We start from the raw sequence: 22,235 nt of genomic DNA on the forward strand, positions 1-22,235 counted from the left end.
CAATGTCTACAACATGGGTACATGTGTAATTTTTGTGAGACATTAGCACAAAACGCAAAATAATTTTAGATTCTTCTAACATCCTATTAGTTGCATAACCAACAAATCTGAAACTAAAACAAATATTGACAGAAATTCAAAAGAATGTCTCTTAATAAAAACCACGAGAAGAAACAACAAACACTTGAATGTTTTCACCATGTATCCTGATATATCTGATGGCTGAAGAGAAAGCATGTTTCAACATGTTCCCAACCTGACTGATCACTCTATTTGAGCAGACTTACTTGATTTCCTCTTCAAAAGTCAACACTGCCAATTCAGTAAATCGCACACATAGAAGGTTTTGCTCTCTGGCTATAAAGATGCAGAGTAAAACCAATACTGCACATCGACCTGAACAAGCTGTTTCCACTAAAATATGGTGGTGACATGGTAGTTTACTTACTGATCGTGTTTCAGTTTTTTTCTTCATGGAGTTTAATTTTATTTGAGGAACCTTTTGGAGATGCTTTCATTGCTAGAAAACAGGATTTTTGATTTAATCCTGCAGTTGAAGGAGAAGTGAATCCTTGTAACCACTAGAAAAAGCTTACATAATTCATGTAAAGCTTGTGGGTGAGAAGCCAAGAATTATTCATTCTTTCTTAAAACATCTGTGCTGCGGGGGAGTGGATTTTGCTGAATGAAACAGACTATGACAGTAAAACTTTGGTGGAAAAGTAATAAACTGATTAGCAGTGCTTCATTGATGCATTTTATTTGTTTTAGGTTTTTCTTTCCTATCTTTAATAACAACAAACAAAAACTAAACCCCACCAAGCCCTGAGGAGTAATCTTAAACGAGTCATCAGGGAAACTAAATAAAATTTATTCCAAAACAAAACACATGTCAGTTCATGTCATGGATATAAACTTATAGGATATGACTTTTCCAGTTCAGTGGCACTAGATTAGAATATTGTCAATAAACATTTTGATGCACTGAAAACCAGTCACCTTTGTGAAATGCTTATAACTGCTCGCTGAAAGATTTGTTAGATAAATAGCTCTGCAAAGAAAAATAATCCATGTGCACAATGGGGGGAAAAAATGCTGACTGCATATTCTTAGCGTTGCATGGCACGCCACAGTCCAAGCCTTCAATTTAAAATCCTGCAGCAGCAGAGAGGTCGGACGGTCGGAGTGACGCAGGGCGAGCACATAGGGATCTCATTACCTCAAATGTCTTCTGAGAGCCACGGATGACTACACTGAATGGTAGCTGAGGATACAACTAATAGCATTCTGGTTCCCCCCCCCCCCCCCCCCCCCCCCCCGAGTGTCTTTAACGGCCCTTTTAAAATTTGTAAGCCCACACTTTGTTTCATGCTCTTGGCATACAATTTGTGTTCGACTAAGCTTCTGAAACGCACTCAGTGATGGTCTTTATGTTGGTCATGCCAGTTATTGGATCTCAAAGGAAGCTTTGTGTGAGGGATGGCGAAAGTTGCAAGTTTTGAAAAAGCCATCCCCTGTGTTTTGCCGCTGTGGGCCAAGGAATGTGAATGAAAGCGTCGCCGTTGAGAAGCAACACGGGAATATTTTTACACACCAGTACCTTTTCCGGGATTTCTGTGGCTGAGTGGGAAGGAGAGATTTTTGGCAAAGCTGTGTGAAAGCAGGGTTACTCCTACTGAGCATCTGTCCGCAGGCTCACACAAAGAAAATGACTTGAAAAGACTTGAGTTTCACTGCTGCCCTTCCCATAAATGAGTCACAGTCTGACAGTGCTGTACACATATTTAATTCAACTGATGTACATCAGTGTTTAAAACAGAAAACCAAATCGTGAAATTCTTGGAGTTTAGGCAATGCCAACAAGGGTCTTATAAAATTATTTGTTACCCTTAAATGTTTTCACATCTCATTGCCTTACATCCAGAAATTTTGATAGCACATAATTATGAAGTGAAGGGAAAAGAATGCACAGTTCTGAATTTTAAACGGTGTATGGGTGTTCAGCCCCATTGACTCAATACTTTGTTCAATTTCCTTTTGACGTAATTTCAGCTGCAAGTCTTTTAAAAAGTATCTCCACCAGCTTTTCACATCTAGAGGCACACCACAAACTTGTCCCAAATTTAGGTATGGACTTCATCTAGGCCATTGTTATATATAAATTTGATTTAATCTAAACCATTCTGTCTTTTACCCCCTCTTTAACAGTCTGCTTCATCCACCTTCCATTTAACACTGATCATTTTCACTGCCCCTTATGAAGAAGAACAATCCCATTGCATGATGCTTCCACCACCATGTTCCATCATGGGAGTAGTGTTTTTCTGCTGCTTATATGGTGTTGCCTAAAGTTCAAAAAGTTTCATTTTGGTCTCACAACACCATAGTACCTGTTTTCACAAGTTTGACACATTACTGATATGGTGAAAACTGGAAGATTTAATGGTTTCATCTCAACAATGTCTTTCTTCTTAGCACTCAGAGCTAAATTTGTGGAGCTCACAGAACAGCTGGATTTATACTTAGTAGTGGTGCGACTTTATTAAAACCCTTACCCGAGTTAATTGTAGAGTATATAATTAATGAATAGCATTTTAATCAAAAAATTAGATTAAACGCATTAAAATTGTGAATGTGTTAAAATCTACTAAATTAAATAATTGAAACTAACTTGTTAAAGTCTCGGCCCTCATAATTAGATTTACCAATTATGTGACTTCTGAAGGTTTCTAGTTGCACTGCATTTACTTGTGCAAGCCACACTTCTGACATTTTCCTTTGTAGAAATATTTGAAAACCACTAAGAGCAATAAGTTAATTTATGATTTTTATGACACAAAGAATTGTGAAATGGTTTCTGTTCTACCAGTCACACCGGTTTTTGTATTCCCAATGCTGACATATACGTATATAATCTGGATGATATTTAAGGTTTATTTCAAGATCTAATATGTGTTTATTCTGATATGTCTTTAGCCATCTGTTTTTTCTTCTGACACATTCTTTGTCTACAAAGTATTTGAAGGAGTAACAGCATCACACTGTCACTGCAGATTCATTGGCTACACAACCATGCTACAATGTTCATGCTGAAGAATCCAGTGAGATTATTCGAGCTTTGTGGCCAAGTGTGTTATGCCGCTGGAAGAAGCCACCAGAAGATGAGTATACTATTTTAACAAAGAGATGGTAATAACCAAACGTCAACAACAAAACTCATGTAGGTTAAAGTGTTGGCATTATGTTCAGCTGGAAACAAAAGCCCCAGAGTGCCAAGAAATCAACCATTACATTATTACACCAGCAGCAGCAGCAGCCAGAACTGTTGATAAAAGTCAGGATGGATCAATACCTTCGTGTTCTTCACACCTACTTCTGTCCCTACCATCTGAATGTTGCAGCTTAGTCTCATTGGATCAGGCAATGTGTTCTCATTCAGTTCTGTTGTATCTGTTAGAATTGTAGCCTCAGCTCATGACAGATGTGGCGTCTAGAATTGCCGACTGCAACTGTAGCCTATTTGCTGGTTGACTTCCTGCAATACCATAGATGACAACCTGTATACCTTTGTTGTAGTAAGGGGATATTTAAGTTACTGCTACTTTCTATCATCTAAAAACCAGACTGCGTACTCTCTTCTGACCTCTGACATGAACAAGGCACTGTCATCCACAGAACTGTCACTCACTGGATATTGTCTCTATTTCTCTATTAATGGAGAGATGTTGAAACATCCATCCAGCCCATCTGGTATCAACAATCATGTCATATTTAAAATTACTTTGAAGCCCTTTTTTTCTCCCCAGTCTTGAAGCTCATGCTTGATGTTTGAACTTCAGCCAGTTGTCTTTCCAGGTTATCTAAAATGAACAAAATAACAAAAACTGAAATTGAGAAAATATTTTTGATAACTGAAATAAATAAAAATGGTAATTAATGGGGGAAAACTATAACTAACAACCTGGAACTAAATCATGCATTTATAAAAAACGTTCTAAAACATACTGAAATTAGAGATATAATGGCCTTTATTTTTGTGCTTATGAATCTATTTGTTAACATTTTGAACGGATGTGAAATTTATTTTTTTCCTCACACAAGCAGTTTATATCAGTTGTCGGCAAATTATAGCAGTCCATAATCTTTCCGCCGAAACTTACGCCAGTCTGCAAAATGGCAACAGCAAAAGTTGAGATATCGCTAGTCAATTGTTCAACAAGATTTTAATAATTTTTTTTAAATGGTAAGTCCATCCTACAGTTAGGGCCAGAAATATTTGGACAGTAACACAACTTTCGCGAGTTGGGCTCTGCATGCCACCGCATTGAATTTGAAATGAAACCTCTACAACAGAATTCAAGTGCAGATTGTAACGTTTAATTTAAAGGGTTGAACAAAAATATCTGATAGAAAATGTAGGAATTGTACACATTTCTTTACAAACACTCCACATTTTAGGAGCTCAAAAGTAATTGGACAAATAAACATAACCCAAACAAAATAGTTTTGTTTCAATATTTTGTTGCGAATCCTTTGGAGGCAATCACTGCCTTAAGTCTGGAACCCATGGACATCACCAAACGCTGGGTTTCCTCCTTCTTAATGCTTTGCCAGGCCTTTACAGCCGCAGCCTTCAGGTCTTGCTTGTTTGTGGGTCTTTCCGTCCGAAGTCTGGATTTGAGCAAGTGAAATGCATGCTCAATTGGGTTAAGATCTGGTGATTGACTTGGCCATTGCAGAATGTTCCACTTTTTTGCACTCATGAACTCCTGGGTAGCTTTGGCTGTATGCTTGGGGTCATTGTCCATCTGTACTGTGAAGCGCCGTCCGATCAACTTTGCAGCATTTGGCTGAATCTGGGCTGAAAGTATATCCCGGTACACTTCAGAATTCATCCGGCTACTCTTGTCTGCTGTTATGTCATCAATAAACACAAGTGACCCAGTGCCATTGAAAGCCATGCATGCCCATGCCATCACGTTGCCTCCACCATGTTTTACAGAGGATGTGGTGTGCTTTGGATCATGTGCCGTTCCCTTTCTTCTCCAAACTTTTTTCTTCCCATCATTCTGGTACAGGTTGATCTTTGTCTCATCTGTCCATAGAATACTTTTCCAGAACTGGGCTGGCTTCTTGAGGTGTTTTTCGGCAAATTTAACTCTGGCCTGTCTATTTTTGGAATTGATGAATGGTTTGCATCTAGATGTGAACCCTTTGTATTTACTTTCATGGAGTCTTCTCTTTACTGTTGACTTAGAGACAGATACACCTACTTCCCTGAGAGTGTTCTGGACTTCAGTTGATGTTGTGAACGGGTTCTTCTTCACCAAAGAAAGTATGCGACGATCATCCACCACCGTTGTCTTCCGTGGACGCCCAGGCCTTTTTGAGTTCCCAAGCTCACCAGTGAATTCCTTTTTTCTCAGAATGTACCCGACTGTTGATTTTGCTACTCCAAGCATGTCTGCTATCTCTCTGATGGATTTTTTCTTTTTTTTCAGCCTCAGGATGTTCTGCTTCACCTCAATTGAGAGTTCCTTTGACCGCATGTTGTCTGGTCACAGCAACAGCTTCCAAATGCAAAACCACACACCTGGAATCAACCCCAGACCTTTTACCTACTTAATTGATTACAGGTTAACGAGGGAGACGCCTTCTGAGTTAATTGCAGCCCTTAGAGTCCATTGTCCAATTACTTTTGGTCCCTTGAAAAAGAGGAGGCTATGCATTACAGAGCTATGATTCCTAAACCCTTTCTCCGATTTGGATGTGGAAACTCTCATATTGCAGCTGGGAGTGTGCACTTTCAGCCCATATTATATATATAATTGTATTTCTGAACATGTTTTTGTAAACAGCTAAAATAACAAAACTTGTGTCACTGTCCAAATATTTCTGGCCCTAACTGTATGTACACATTATCACAATACTTTGACTTTTTTGAATTCTGCACCTAAAAATGAACCAAAGTATGAAAAAATTTAAAACTACTACTATAACAAAAAAATACACTGAAACTAAACAATATTTCACTAATAATAACTAAGAACAATTAGAAAACCCCTTTTAAAAAGTAATCCAACTGAATTAGACACAAAGTTCACAAGAAAATAAAACTACACTACAAAACCCAAACCGAACCGTGGTGTTTTCATCACGTCTAGATGTTTAAATGCACCGAGTTGATGCCAGGTGATTGGCTGATCTGCTTTTAGTGTCAACAAGCAACCGAATAGATGTACCTAAAACAGTTGCCGCGAGTGAATCACCACCATCTGTTACAAAAAGAAACCAACACAGGAACTTCTTATCAGTACTTGAATTGCATCTGAAACTAGTTTCGAGTAAGAGCAAATTTTCCATCACCAACCAAAGTTCAGTTAACTTACTGGCAGTCTGTTTTCTGACATCCCATAATATTAATCCTGTTCGATTTAACGGCCATGCATCTCTACATGCCAAACATGTTTACAGAGTTGTGGGAATACAACAAGACAACCTCGCAGCCCTTTATTCCAAATACGTTCACATTCATGCAATTTCTCACAACATGAAACAGGAACAGACAGGCACTTTTTCAGTTCACTTGCTATTACAGACAGGCATGTTTGCCACATAAAGCAAAAAAAAAAGGCCAGTTGTTGGGGTGTACTGTTGATTTAAATCCTGTAAGGTGAGAACTTTAACAAAATTGTGTTGTGTGTTCAAGTACCAGTTTGCCAAAAGATGAGCTTGTTTTTTTTTTAACATTCAGCTCTTGCTTTTTTCCTTCCATCATAATTTGCAAGCCTAAATACTTTTTCACAGATCTGAGATGTCAAAACAGCAGCCTGGTTTTCAGGGTTCTCAAGCAAAGGCAGAATATATCCTGCAACATGCACTTGACCGCACAGCATTTCACTTCCTTAGTAACTGTGACTCATTTCTCTAACAACTCTGCAAGGACAGCTTCACAAAAAAGGAACCTGTAGCCAGTGCACAATTAGTCAGAGATGGATGCTGCAAGAAAACACAATACCTCTGATTTTAAGCTGACAGGATAAACAGTCAACGAAGCACAGAAGTAAATGAGAACAATCTGTCTGTTTTTATATCGTACAATATAGTTCTATTCTACAGATTATATTTGAGTACAATATGTAAAAAGAACATCATGAGACAAATGGAATGGTAAATGCATTACGCAAATGATCTTTTTTTTTTTTTTACAACACTCAAAAGACAAACAGGGTACACGAGCTAGCCTCATCACTGGAGTAACAGTCTTTTCAGGCTATGAGACACCTGAGCCCACAGCTTTGAGATTCCCCACTGAACATCAGCGTCCCAGCTGCTGACAGCAGAGATCTGCGAAACACTTTCATAAATGATCTGTGTGAGTGAGGTTTGAATGGCAGACACCTGATCCTTCCAGGAAGATTAGATTAACTTTCATTATGGAGAATTTTTAATTTAAGGGGGAGATATTAACTGGGTTTTATTTCCTTGTTATGTGGATTTATTACATATGTAGAAGTACTAACAAATTTAAATAATTTTGCATAATAAAAATAAGTAATATTTGCATCAAACAAGTGAGAGAAACCTTCCAGATATTTATTTTTAAGGTATATTTTTTATTATTGCAAGTGGAACCAGAGCAGGTGTCCAGTGTTGCAACCTCAGGTACCTGGCAAAGCTTCCTTGCCCCTACCATACGGCTTGACAGCTGCTGTCAAATGCTGAACAGCATGGGAGGAGTTTATTGTACTTAAACATTTATCTGTCTTTTTTAATAAGACCAGTTTTTTTTGGCTGGCTATTTTGTAAAAGAATAATTTCTACATGATCGCCTCTTTATTTTAAAATGTAAAACTCAGAAAGAAGAAATGATCAAATGAAATTTTTGGAAGAATAGAAAACTCAAGAACTGTATTATTTGTCGCTTTTTGTCACTTCTTTAATTAAATGTACTTCAGCCTTTTTAACTCAACTAATTTTAGAGGCCTCACCTTGAACAAAACACAAATGAAGACGAGGTCATCTAAAAAGTCTGAAAACTACTTCACTTGGGAATACAAGTGAAGTAGTTTTCTTTTCTTCAAAAAGTAGTCTTTTTGCTCATCCTTCTTTGAAGAGTAGTTCAAGCTCAGTCAGATTGAGTGGGACAGCGTCTTCCCATCAAGTTTTACCAGCATTACTGTCTCTGCTGGAGAACAGAATCTCCAGAGCACAATCCTGCCACCACCGTGTTTCACTATGAGGAAAGTCTATAGTGAACCACTACAGACTTTCACTATAAAGTCATGGACTTTCTATCAGAAAGCCTATAACTTTATCATAGACTTTCAACACCATGAGTTGAAAGTCTATTCAACTCATAGGGCTTTCTTTACCTGTTAGCCATAAACTTCAAATTTCATCTCATCTGAACTCTGGTCATCTCGGACCAGAGTTCCTTTCTACACTCATTTTCTGGGTCACCGAACAGTGCTCTGTAAGTTGTTGTTTCATAACCCAACTCTGCTTCAAACCTTCCAACAATGTTATCTTTGACCTCTCTGCTGTGACCCTTTATATTTATAAATCGTTCTCCAACAAGCTTTCACAAATCACAAATTATGCAGTTTTGAAGGCATTCATTTGCACTGGACTTTCTTTATAGGCGTATCGGAGAAAAGGGTTTGAATAAAAATACACACTGTATTGTTCAGATATTTATTGCTACTTTGTGCTGATGTATCAAATAAAATCCTAGATAAAATACAATGAAGTTTCAGGTAGCAACAGGACTAGCAAAATGTAAAAATGAGGTATGAATACTTTTCTAAGCACAGTAGTTGCACACTGACTCCCCTGAGAACCACAGCGCGTTTATCAGCTTGGCCTTGAAACTGAAGCCATATTTAGAAGATTATCTGGGCCCTGATACTCCATCAACCAATGATACACTATAAGCTGCATCTTTCAGACTCGAGAGCAGAGCTGTTCTTCAACAATCAGACTAGTCCTGTGGCTTTTGGAAATCATAGACACAAGCTACACTTATTGAAAAAACTGTTTTAAAAGATCATTTTCACAGTGAGTACATGGAAAGAAGAATCACATCAATGCAAGTAGTTCAGACGAACCTTCAAGTTAGAGGAAAATGGCAGACAATAACTTCCCAACCAATAAAAGCAAATATTTCCGACACAACAATATGAAGCAGTTGTTAGTATAATCCCTCTATAAGCTGGAAAATAACAAATAAAAACACACCCTCTATGTATTAAGCTATAGATAGATGTCCTAATCAAAATACCTGAGAGGCAGAACTAACCAATGAAAGGGTAAGCAACAGAAGATTTAAATGGCCTCCATGATAAACCTCAGAAGGTTAAAGTAATTAATCGAGATGAATCGGTTATTGAAATAACCGTCAACTAATTTAGTAATCAATTAATTGTTAACTGGAGTACGCAGACTCAAAAAAAGGAAAGAACAACATACTCAGGACACAAAACTGCATAGCTCTAGAGACCACTTAAAATGATCAGTTTCTCTGATTTTACTTTTAATAAGTATATGTTTTAGCAAAAGTAACATTGTTCTTTTATTCCATGAATTACTGACAACATGTCTCTGAAATTCAAACTAGAAATTTAGTATTTGATTGCAGAAAATGAGAAATGGTCAAAATCATAAAAAAGACGCAGTGCTTTCAGACCTTAAATAATGCAAAGAAAAAAAGGTCATATTCATCGAGAAACAGCAATACTAATGTTTTAACTCAGGAAGAGTTCAGAAATCAATATTTGATGGAATAACCATGAAGTTTTCAATGGGGTTCAATGCAGTGGTCTCTTCTTTTTTTTTCACAGCTGCATATATACCGTATTTTACATTTAAGATTTTTTTGTAACTATTTCCAGCTTCTCAAGTGGCATTGGTATAGAGTCACCTGGTTCAAATTCTATTCTAAAAAAAATCTCCTAGTGAAAAGTACAATATGTGTAGAAATGCTGAAATAAATAAATAGGTTCGATTTATAGTAATAAAAAAAAATACAGATATTTATACCGATTTTTGCAGTAAAAATGTTTTAAGACAAAGAAAATGAAAACAGTGAAAAAACAGGATTCTTAGTTTTCTCAAAAATATTTTTAAAATCCCTCCAATGTACAATAACAAGCATTTTTATTTCCAAAAGCTTTCTTGAAGGAGTAGGTGAGTGTTTGGTTGTGCAAGGACAGCAGAAGGAAAGGCTTGCCCAGGGCTCTCAGTTGGTCAGTAGTTGCATTTTTAGTGGCTCCCTATTGTAATCCAGATTCAAACTGACTTCATGCCCAAATCCATGCCTTTTCTACAAAATCCACCACTAATGCGAGAGCCAGTGGTAGCTAATAACTCATTAACCAGCTTAGCACAATGAGCAGCTTGTTGAGCCACTGACATGTCTACAAGGCTAACTCTGGCATGCAAATCCTGCATGTTTGTAGAACACCGAATGCATATCCACAACAAAACTGCATCAACAGACTTCAGCTCAACTGAGCGAGTTTAAAACACCTACCTTTACATCTGCATAGCCTGGAATTAAATTATTACAAATGCACCTACATAAAGTGGGAAGTGCATTACATCTTTAAACATGAACTCCAAATCCCCTAAAATGCTACAGAGATTATTTGTGCTTTAAAGCTATCGAGCAGATGTACAGCAAATTCCTCTTTTGCCAGTACAGTGTCCTTAGTTACTAATGTCTTTCACAGGTAAGTTTTTCATTTCTGCAGTGATTTCTGCAAACTCTTCAATTCAATGGCACTTCTCCAGATGGGGTGCTCTCACAAGCGTTACATAATGTCCTTGAATGATAGCAAGCACAATACTCTGGATATGAAATGGGGAGAAAGAGAGAGCAAGACACCCACACAGTTGCACCATCCGCTCTCAAACATTCACAGGAAGAAAGCATCGGCTCACACTGGCTGCAGGGTGTTTCGGCATGGCTTCCGATCAAGAAGTTTGACACAAAAGGTCACTTCACACAAATCTGTTTGACTCAAAGCTTTCTATCAGCAACATGCTATGTAATGCCATTACATTCAAGGGATATTAAGCACTTTTAATAAATCATTTTGCATCCTTCAAGTATAAATAATTTGCTCTACTTCAAACTGTAATTGTATCAACATTTATTTTAATCACACAATGCTAAAGGTAGATCATTTTGAGGGGCTGTGGGTGGGAAAGTTGCCCAGGAAATGGAAAATTTTCTCCAACAGGGTGAAGAGGTATTCCTCTAATCCTCTAATGGCACTCCAAAGCAACCCATGTTGTGCTGCAGCTCTTCAAATGGCTAAAGTTAGACTGCATCCTTTTCCAGCCTTAAAAAAAGAGCATCTAAGACTGAATAATGATCAAGATGACAGTAAATTATTGCCAGTCCACAGCGTAATATAACAAGAAAATGAAAGCTGAAGAACTATGGCTTGTAAAAAACAAAGAACAAACATACATCGGTTTACAGCTGCAGCATCTTTTTCTGAGTTTCCATCAGTTTTCCTCTTTTTTCTAAGTTGGAAAAATAATTTCTGTCCAGCACAAGCTGCCAACATTTTTCCACAACACTGCAATTAAAAGTCTAATAACGGCATCTAAGTACACAACACATTATGTGTAAAGTATGTAGAGGGTTGCTGCACACAAAAACAAACCAGAATATTCATCAGTGGAAACTTCACTTCATGCTACTTGTTTTTCCCACTATTCTACTGAAGCAAACATAGCCTTTATGAGTCAAGTTTTAAATCAATAAATAGGTTTTAGTAGAAACTGATGACAAATCTTTGTCTTATTTTGTCTAAGTATCCATTGAACTTTTGAGTAAAATACATGACTATTGTCTCATCATTGCCACAAAGTGTAAATGCATTTAAATTAAGTGGGAGGAAAATACTAAAAGGGGTTTCACACCGTTTGTTAGATTATAACCTAGACTAGGTAAAAATACATTGTTTTCTTACGTAATCTTACATAGATTACTTAAAAACATTATTTTTAATTGAAACAAAAGAAAATTAGTTGGTGAGTAAATTAGTTTAAATTAGTTGGCCCCCCTTCAAAAGGGGGCTACATACAAATGTTTCGCCTTTCAGATTTTTACTTGTAAAAAAAATTTTTTAAATCATGCTTCCTTTTCTTTCACATGACAATCATGATCACAAAAAAATCCAATTTAAACAAATCAAGTTTATAGTAATGTGACAAAATTTTAAAGTCTAATGGGTATGAATACTTTTACTGTTTACCTATTAATAAAGCATTCAGTCACTTTTTGTGTTTGCAACGTGACCAAACAATCACTAATAGGGTTCTATTTATGCCTGCATACTCGCGCTCACATAGGAGGCATCCTTGAGCACAAGATCTACACAGAATATTCTGGCCATGCACCAGCTGTTGGTCGTTAATTATAGTGTCCTACCATGGCTCCTCCTGGAACCTCAGCCAAAATTATAAAGCTATCATTAAAAGTGCACAAGGTGTTAACGTAGAAACACGTAGTCCAAGCAGAAAATGTTGATGCTTGTTTGAGCAAAAAAAAGAGAAAGGCTCTTATCTAGAAAAAAACAATGTCAAAAAAGATAGATGTGTCCCGAAGTAAGGTCAAACACAATACTATCATACATATCACAATAAATACTTTCTGAAAAGCCAGTGAAAGTTCTTGAAACAAAAATTTTAAAAACGGTAAATGCATAAATCTTATCATCTTTCATACAAAAACAGACTTTCACTTATAAGCTATAACAAATTACTTAAATGCATCTTATCTTAATCACAATTCAAGACAAATGCAGACAATTTGTTAAATAAATAAATAATGAAAGATGTTGACTGTTTCAGTGTTTATTTATGTAATTAATGAAACATATGAATTTACCTAAATGAGTCAGTGGGCGGAGCTACCATAACTTTAGTCATTATGACTTACCTGTCCAGGTTAACCAATCGCATGCTTTGGTGTTTTTAAGGAAACACTTTTTCATTGTGCACTGCAGCACAGGATCCATAATATGATTCAATAAATATTTAAATATATAGAAACATTTTGACATATACAATTCTATCTCATGACTTTTGCACATAAGGTATTAAAATAACTGTAACCACTATTATTTATTTATCTAGCTGTTTGTTTATAAAATGTTTTTATTTACTATTTTACTTATATTTTTTCATAATTACTTTGTCTGCAGGCCTTTTGCCACATAATAGTTAAAATGCTTTAAGCCCAGAGGAGCATTAAAATGCTTACTCACAGATTCCAGTGGATAGTTTTACCAGAGGAGTTAAGTCTCCTGCCGATTTGATGACGCCAAACACAAACACCTTTGAACCTTGAGAGAGCTTAGACAGTCAGTCACAGTGGCACCCTCCTCATTTCTGTTATTTTTCTACAGCAGGACAGCGTTCTACAATTTCACTTCACAATACAGAGTGAAGGAGGTCCTGGGAGTGAAAGATGAAGAGAGACATCACCCAAAGAGAAGGTCATGTGCTCTCGACGTTCGATGGCCTCAGATCTGAGGTGAGGTTGGGCTCCTTTTAAATACATCAAACAAACTCAGCGGAGGGATAACAATCCAGGGAGCTTTGTGTAACAACGACTTTCTCTGACCAATAATTCAATCATTGCTGGTTTTGAAGCTGTGTTTATATCCATAACTCAGTGTCAGAACTAATTTTGAGAAGAATGATTGTAGCTAAAAGGAGACAGTTTGTTATTTTAGGCAATATTTAACTGTGCAAAAATAATTTGATTGAAATCAAAATTTTTAGTAACTTAAATTGCTTTAAAAAAAACTCTTAATAACAAGCATCTGTAGCATGTATCCCAAAGGTTGTGCTAAAGAGTACATCTCTTCCTAGAGGCAGTAGACTCAAAGCTAATGAGGTCAATTAGTCCCTGGTGCATTGAGAGATTAGCACCTAATTCACTAAGAGGAGCCCTTCTCATTTCATCCCTGTAGGGGAGAAGAGGGAATGAATATAAATAATTATTAACAAAACGAGGAGATTGGAAAAGAGAAATCGTCAGTCATGCGAAGGGCTAAAAGCATGCAGAAAGCATAATGATGCCAAACGATTATATAAAATATATATGAGGACTTTTTCAAAATATTTCTTCGCCTTGAACTTTTCAATGTTTTCTCAGTTTACAGTGTATTGATAGACCAACACAAAGTAACACATACATCATAGGAAGATAAAAATATAATGCATGATTTTCCATAAACAACCGAAAAGAGTCCACAAATATGTAGTTATTTATCCTAATTTTCTCTAATGCTCTTCATTAAAATCCAGTGTGACCACCTGAATGTACCTTAATTTCAATAGAAATTCAGCAGTTCTATGAATGCCTCAAAGGTTTATTAAAACAATCATCATCATGAAGACCAAGAAACATCTTAAAGTTCAGGCATGAAGTTGTGGAGAAGCTTTGAGATTCTCACCTAGCTCTGATCAATCCACCATCTGAAAATCAAAAGGCTATGTTCTCATAGCAGGCCAATGTGACATAATCTGCTTTTTTGCCTATATGTGACCTACATCTGGCTTTTTTACAGTAGCCTAATTGACCCAATTCTGATATTTTCACCCTCACACACAAAAAAAAGAAAGAGATCAGATCTGTGCCACTGCCTTGTGGTACTAATTCGGATACAATAATAATTAACTGTTTTCAAAGCGTCTACAGTCTGAATGGGACTGTTGCATTGTCTACAGCAATGTCCTCGAGGGTCGAAGTCCTACAGTTTTTAGATGTGCCACAGGTACAAAACACTGGAATGAAATGGCTTAATTACCTCCTCCTTGTGTAGATCACTTCTCCATAGTCTTGCTAATGACCTAATTATTCTTTTCAGGCGTGGTGCAGCAGAGGCACATCTAAAAGTTGCAGGACTGCGGCCCTCGAGGACTAGAGTTTGAGACACCTGGTCTACAGCTTTTATGTCACTGATATGATTCCATCATAATTCTGCACCAGAAAAAGCCATCTGAATGCCTCAAAGGTTTGTTAAGGTCTGTTAAGATGCGGTAAATTAGGTTGTAAACAATGGCTGAAAACTATGATTATGATCTTATGAAAGAAGTCTGTGTCACCGTAGTGCATCACATCACAATCAGACCACTCCTGGCTGTATCTATGCATTCAAATTTTGTTCTTCTGCGTATGTGGGTCGCTTTGGGAACATAAGTACTGATTAAGCAAACACCAAGAGGCACAAGTATTGCAAGGAGAAAGAGAGCATGTACGCCTCAGCTTGACGGATAGTGTCAGGCCTAGTTCTAAAGAACCTGCAAAACGTTGCATTTGCATTTCCGGTGGAGGTTCCCCATATTTCCTGTTGAGGTCACAGTCATCAAGCACAAGTCAAGCTTGTGTTCATCATGTTCTTAATGCATGAGTAGTTGAACGTTTAGGTTTTTCAGAGTTTACATACAACATATTTTCTTGTTGAAATTAGCTTTACAGGTTGAAAGAGAATGGCAGCAAAATCAGGAAGTAGTGTGAACATTTGTGGCTTAACATTCAAAAATAAGTCCTCATGTTTACAGTCAGTGCCAACATTCACTGTTGAGTGTGGCCTTTCTCCTACTTGGTCATCTAATGCGGTCTAATGGAGATGGAGAAAAACAAAACAACCTGACCACTGGTTATTAAGAGACTTGTCACAAAACAACGCTGAGCTGTAGGCAGTGGCGTAACTCTGAACAGTACCGATCTGTTTCTGGGCTTTCTTTTTCTTTGTGTTACTTTGTACACTGCTCAGCTCTGAACAGATGGTCCCTGTCTAAATTCAGCAAACTGTAAAATTAATCAAATAGCATGCACAATCACAACAGGGTTTCCTTTGTGTCAAACTGAGAATCGTTACTGCACCGTAATCATACGGCTATGGTGAATTCCACATATGTATGATAACTTAGATTACAGCTTTTCCACTACATGGCCTTTGGCATTGAAAGACTTTACAGTGTGTGAATGTGTGTGTGAAGTGGTGAAAGACTGAATGTAGTCTGAACCCCTTTGGGGCCCCCTGGACTAGCAAAAGCGCTAGAATCAAAGCATCACACCAGGTTTGTTTATGACGAGGCAATAACAGTATAACAAAATATAAAGCTAAAAAAGTCAATTTTGCATAATAGCCCCTTTAAAATTATTTGCAGTAGCTTAAGTAAAAAATTCTAAAAAATTGGGCCCCTTTTAACTGCATTTATCAAGAAGGGAAATTATTCCGTGTAAAGAAATCACTCTTCTTATCCTTCCTCTGTAACACATCACAAGTTGGCAGCAAACATAGACAGGGAACTATCTTTAACCATCCTCTAAAAAACTTTCCAGAATATTCGGAAGTGAAACCAGCCCATAGCATCATGGGTCCTCCACTGTTCTTAACAGTGAACACTTTGTGCTTTTTCACCAAACCCAAATGGAGCGATTAAAAGCTGAAACCTCATCTGATCTGATCAAAGCACCCAGTTCAACAATATGTGACGGTGGGACAGATGCATTATAAACCCTGACCTGTAAAGATCCCAGATCTGCTTTACTTGAATGGCATGTTCTCTATTTATTTTTTTTCCCACTTTGAAGTCTGGCCGAGAGAAATGGACCTCTGTGTCACGTCCTATTTATACCCCAGGAAGAGGAGGTCACAGACCACCAAGCATACAAAGGTATGGGCCGTTATGAGGCTCCTGTGGTATGACAGCTTTGAGTAAAAGTACCACAGTTTTACTTTACTTAAACAGAAAAGCAACTAATCCTCCTACTGCTACTAAAACAATGTAACATCTTAACATTTATTAATTGATTTCAATACATAGTTATGAGCAAACACCTACAATAAGCACTTGAAGAAAACATTATTAATTGTCAAGTTGATATATTTAGTAATGCTTAGTGGGTTTTTTTAATCAGACTATTTGCTCAGGTAACTAGGCTGCAGTCTGCTGCTTTACAGATACTGAAATGGCAATTTTCCAACTGTAGTTAACTGCTTTAATAAGAACATGTGTGTCCATATGTTTGGTGACCAAAAATATTTTCAAATTTCTTATCTTGTAAAGTGAGGGAAAAGTATAGGAGACTCCTTTTCAGGCTGCTGAATCAAGAGGGGAGAGGCAGCACTAAATTAGTCAATGCTTCAAACAACTAGAGAAAACTCCGGTTAACCTGGCAAATTCCTTGCTTTCTCATTTGAATGACTCTAAACTATATGAACAGGAAGATGGAAAATTTTAGAAACAAAGAAGACGGGGTGTGGTGTGGGTTAAACCTTTCATACCAGTAATTCGTAAATGGCTGAACAGAAGTTGCCTGATAATCTGATTTAAAAAAGTACATTAGTAATCATAGGAAAAGACTTCAGTTGCATTTTTAAAACAGTTGTAACAATTGTGGCAAAGCTGATTTTATCAAAATAAACCGTTTCTCAAAATTTCCAAATAAATGAATTTAAATTAAGGGTTGCACTGCAGAAGCACAAAATCTTATCAAGTATTTTTGGTCTAGTTTCTAGTGCAAATATCTTAGTACACTTGAAGTAAGACAAAAATATATCTTGCTATATCTTTTTAGCAAGATATAGAGGCTTGTTTTAAGTAAGCAAACTTAAAACAATATTAATAATTCCTTAATATTGATGAAAAAGTTCTATTGGCAGATAAATTAACTTAGAACATGAGAAAATGTCTTGTTATAAGTTATATAATCGCAAAATGGAAAAAGTACTTTTTCATCAAAATTAAGAAATTATTTACTTAAACTAGCATCTACATCTTACTAAAATAAGTTACTTGTAAGTTAGTTTTGTCTTACTTCAAGTTTACTAAGATATTAGCACTAAAACTAGACCAGAAATGCCTGGTTTATGTTTTTGCAGTGTGGAGGTATGGGGACATTTTTTTGATTAATATTGTGAATTTTAATTTATTATAAGCCTGTAACACATATCTGTGCAAGATATGTGCACATATTTGTGCACAGCACATTTGTGTGGAGAGTGCTGTAATATTTTTATATTAGTAATTTAATGACACTAATCAACAGAATAACTTTTAAAGTTATTTGGGTTTAACTGTGCTCCATAAGAAAAATGTTTCTCTCTATATGTTCAGCACATTTTTCATTTTTAGGTCCAAAGGGTAATATAACACAGTTGCTTTTTACTGGATTTGAGGGACCATATAATGCTGTGTAGCTCTCATTCAGTGTTTAAGAAGCATAATAACCTCAAAACAAGCTTGTGAAAATGTCAAATATTGGCTTCTCAGACTCACAAAAACACCCTGAAGTGAAGTGTTAGCCTTGACAAAACCTGAACTGACTTCTTCAAATTACATGGAGAAGTTGCACCAAGACTTCCTGTCACTTTATCGATCCCAAAGCTTTTATGATCTCTCTTTCACACCTTTTTATGACTCAGTAACAGCTTTCGCAAAGTTCAACCAACATACTTTAAGAATGTCTTCTTTATATAAAAAAAAAGATTTCAAAGGAGATGTTGCAAAAATAAATGGTAAACCTATTGTACCTGTCTCACAATCCTATCTTACAGAAGTCAAGAAGATGCTAAAACAATGTACATTTAACAAAGAAAATCTATGTAGGATCACTTCTCTTCTACAAGCAATAAAATGATTAGAAGAATAGGAAATAAAGACTACAAACTAACCTGAATGTAATACATACCTTATCTTTACAGGTTCTGCAGTTAATGGTTACATAAAGTCTGTTGCTAGATTGTGACACAAGCAAAATAATACTTCCTGTTTGTTGCCTTTTGACTGTTAGGTTAATTCCAAACTGACACAGCAGTGCTATCCATTTAGGAAACAGGCTCTTAAGTTCAAATAAGCGTTTAATGAATTTACCTTCAAGCTGGCAATAAAACTGCAGCCTAGCACCTACTGTGACATAATGACAGGAATAATAGACATCAAATCAACCAGCTGTTTTAGCCAGGAGAGGAACACTTCCAGAGAAAGTGCTTTATTGTAAAAATAAGATTACAATCAAATCTTTCACACTATGAATTGTTTGTTACTTTAATGTTTAGCAGGAAGGATTTCTACCTATGCAGTTACCTGGTTTCCTTAAATGCCAAGCTTTTTTACTAACTGATATTAAAAACCAAAATGCATTGTTCTATAACCAGGTTCAAACTAAAATATATGTAAATAAATTTGAATCTTTCGAAAGGATTGGATTAAAATGACTATTTTTGTTAATAAATTTCATCTGGTGGTTTTGTAAAGTGGTTTGAGATGTCATTTGTTGTGAATCATTGATATATAAATAAACTAAGTTGACAGTGTCCCTTAGCTTGTCTACATTATTAATCCTCCTCTTGACAATTGATTCAATATGAAAGGAGTTGGTAAATCCAGTTCTTGAGTGCTACCATCCTGCAACTTTGGATGCATCCCTGCTCCAACATGCCTGAATCAAAAAGCTGAATTACATCCTTGCCATGTCAGCAGGTTTTGCAAAGGCCTATTCATTAACCATTGATTTGAATCGGGTGTGTTGGAGCAGGGACACATCCAAAACGTGGCAGCTGAAGATTCCTGCTAAATGAGGTAAGCTAACTCCAGTCATCAAGGGCCGGTGTCCTGCAACTTCTAGATCACAGATGTCAAACTCCAGTCCCAGAGGGCCACTGCCCTGCAACTTTTCGATGTGCCTCTGCTGCACCACACCTGAATAGAATAATTAGGTCATTAGTAAGGCTCTGGAGAACTGATCTACACAAGGAGGAGGTAATTAAGCCATTTCATTCCAGTGTTTTGTACCTGTGGGACATCTAAAAACTGCAGGACAGTGGCCGTTGAGGACTGGAGTTTGACATCCCTGATCTAGATGTTTCTTTGTTTCAACACACCTGGCTCCAATACTAGCTCATTAGCAGACCCATGTGAGCTTGTGTGCATGCCAGTGAGGCTGTTTTGCCATTTAATTCAAGTGTGTAGGACCAGGGACACATCTAAAATTTGCAGGGCTCTGGCCCTCGACAACTACAGTTTGAGACTTTGCCAACATGGCTGCTGGCCTATCTAGCACATGCAGGTTCATAAAATCAGGTATTAATGCCTTTTTTTTTAATCACACTTTTTCCTTTCACTCAAAATGCTTGGATACAGTGCTCTGATGAGGCAGTTTCTTCTAAAATTATGCTTTGTGGCTTTTATGATTATGGTTTACACCGAAATCAAATTTCTCAGATAATTTTAATATTACATAAGACTGTTAGACATAACTTTTTAAAGTAGAAATGTTATGTCATGCCCATAATAACTTACACGACTAAGGGGAAGACTGTATAGTGGCTACTATACAGTCCTTTTATATATGCAAATATAAAAGGAAAGTTCAGTGGAAGGAAAGTGTTTCCCAGAGTCATGGGTTAATTTATTCAGTTAATGCAGTAATTCATGCAGGTAAAAAAGGTCAATTAGTTTGCCAAATTTAATCTTCCAAATGTGTAAGAAACAATCTGTAAACTATAGTCAATGAAAACACCTTGAAATCGATAACTCTTTGTGTTACATCTATATGATGTAATACTATACTAAATACAGCTATATGAATTAAGTTGTTTGAATTAAATTCCTAATAAAAATTAACATCGATTAAATTTTAATTGATTGAAACGCACAGAGGTGACATTTTAAACTTTTTCATCAGGAATTTTATCAGAGATGCAAAGGAAAATGAAGAAATCATTGTAAACCAGCCTCTCACACGTCAGTAGCAGTTCTGCATATTTGCAACGAGGAAAAGAACCGCTGTCTTACGCTGAAAATATTTTTGTAACTTTCGCTCCAGAAGGTACTTAAGGTCCCTATCGCAAAAGAAAACAGAAGATAACGACATGAAGACGTTAAGATTTCGCTGCTTTGTTTATATCAAGTCCATCCCAGAAGAAAGATGCTCGTTTGGTACGGAAACACCTCACAATTAGTGAGAGAAGGCGCATACTTTCACGTCTGCTTTGCTCAACAGTCATGAGAATACTGTTTTTACCGGAGAAGGGATAAAAGCTAGATAAAATGGGGGAAACGCTGATAAAGGTTCCTGATACTGTATTCAGATACCGCGTGTCATCAAACACACGTTTCCACATTTTAACCCGCAACTCATGTCCAAGTTCATTGAGAGCGACAATCTCGTTGGCACGCTTGTGTTTTCAAACACCGGTTGAACTTCTGGCTTAGTCAAACTGCAAAAGCATGTTGTGAAACCCAAAGAAAAGCAAAACATTTTCATTTCTAAAACAGTCAAATCTATATATCCAAACTGCAACGTCCTGTCAGCAGTGAGGAACTAAGACTCAAACTGTCTCTCAGCGGTGGGACAAAAAGCATTCATCATGAGGTCTCACGTGGAGAAATAATAATTATTCATTTATTTACTTCGAGTTCAGGGTCTTACCTGCGTGGCTCAACAGCGTCCGGGGGGATAAATCTACATTACTGTCCACTGGAGATACAGACTGAGCGCGTAATGTTATGGTCCCCGTGCTCCTCCTCATCAGGCACTGCGCGCGCTCGCTCATCACCGCAAGCTCGCTCCTCCTCCACTCCATCACTGTCACTGACACCCACGCGCGTGCCCGAGTGCGCCATTTACCACGGCCAGTGGCGGTCCTTAAATGAATGCGGCCCCTTTCTTTAGCAATTAGACTATAGTGGGAATAAAACATTTCTGGTATTTTTCATCCTCAAGAACAGGTTTCACTGATTTAAAACTGTGCTTTGATTAAAAATCTTTCTTTTTTTTTAAAGTGGAGTTTTATCAGTGGAAAATAATTTAGTAGTTTTCACTCTGGTCTAAAAAAAAATTAGGTAGTCATGATGTCAAAACAGGAGTAAAACTTAATACTAAAATTAAAATGTACTAATTTTAAAATGGCGTAAAGAAAATCTGCTTATCCACTGAGATGTTGCTGAGGTGGGCTTGTATATCTGGTTATTGCGACACCCTCAATAGGTCATCAGTCTATCACAGAGACATAAAGAACAAACAAGCACATTTATCCTAACAGCAATTTAGAAAGACTCATTTTTTACCTCATAAGAAAGCAATAGATTAAAAAAAAACAAAAAACATGGTCGGGTTCAATTGACAAGTCCGACCGGTCATCCTGAACGGTAAGTCATGGTGTCTGCATCGCCACTGATGGCGCTCATTTTCA

The 22,235-nt window shown here is 36.9% G+C and overlaps 1 protein-coding gene across 3 annotated transcripts in view; it reads right to left on the reverse strand.

The window, feature by feature from the left end:
* The window catches only part of adcy7 (adenylate cyclase 7), a 66,021-nt gene extending 44,423 nt beyond the window's left edge, over window positions 1-21,598 (reverse strand). For 2 of the 3 annotated variants that reach the window (XM_032560298.1, XM_032560296.1), the window contains exon 1: window positions 21,473-21,598. The gene's annotated coding sequence lies outside the window, so the exon portion shown is untranslated. The remainder of the gene's footprint in view (window positions 1-21,472) is intronic. The other variant, XM_032560297.1, reaches the window with a different exon arrangement.
* Window positions 21,599-22,235: the final 637 nt, after the last annotated feature.

The sequence above is a fragment of the Xiphophorus hellerii genome, chromosome 4 (genome assembly GCF_003331165.1).
Source record: "Xiphophorus hellerii strain 12219 chromosome 4, Xiphophorus_hellerii-4.1, whole genome shotgun sequence".
In the NCBI taxonomy this organism is placed as follows: domain Eukaryota; kingdom Metazoa; phylum Chordata; class Actinopteri; order Cyprinodontiformes; family Poeciliidae; genus Xiphophorus; species Xiphophorus hellerii.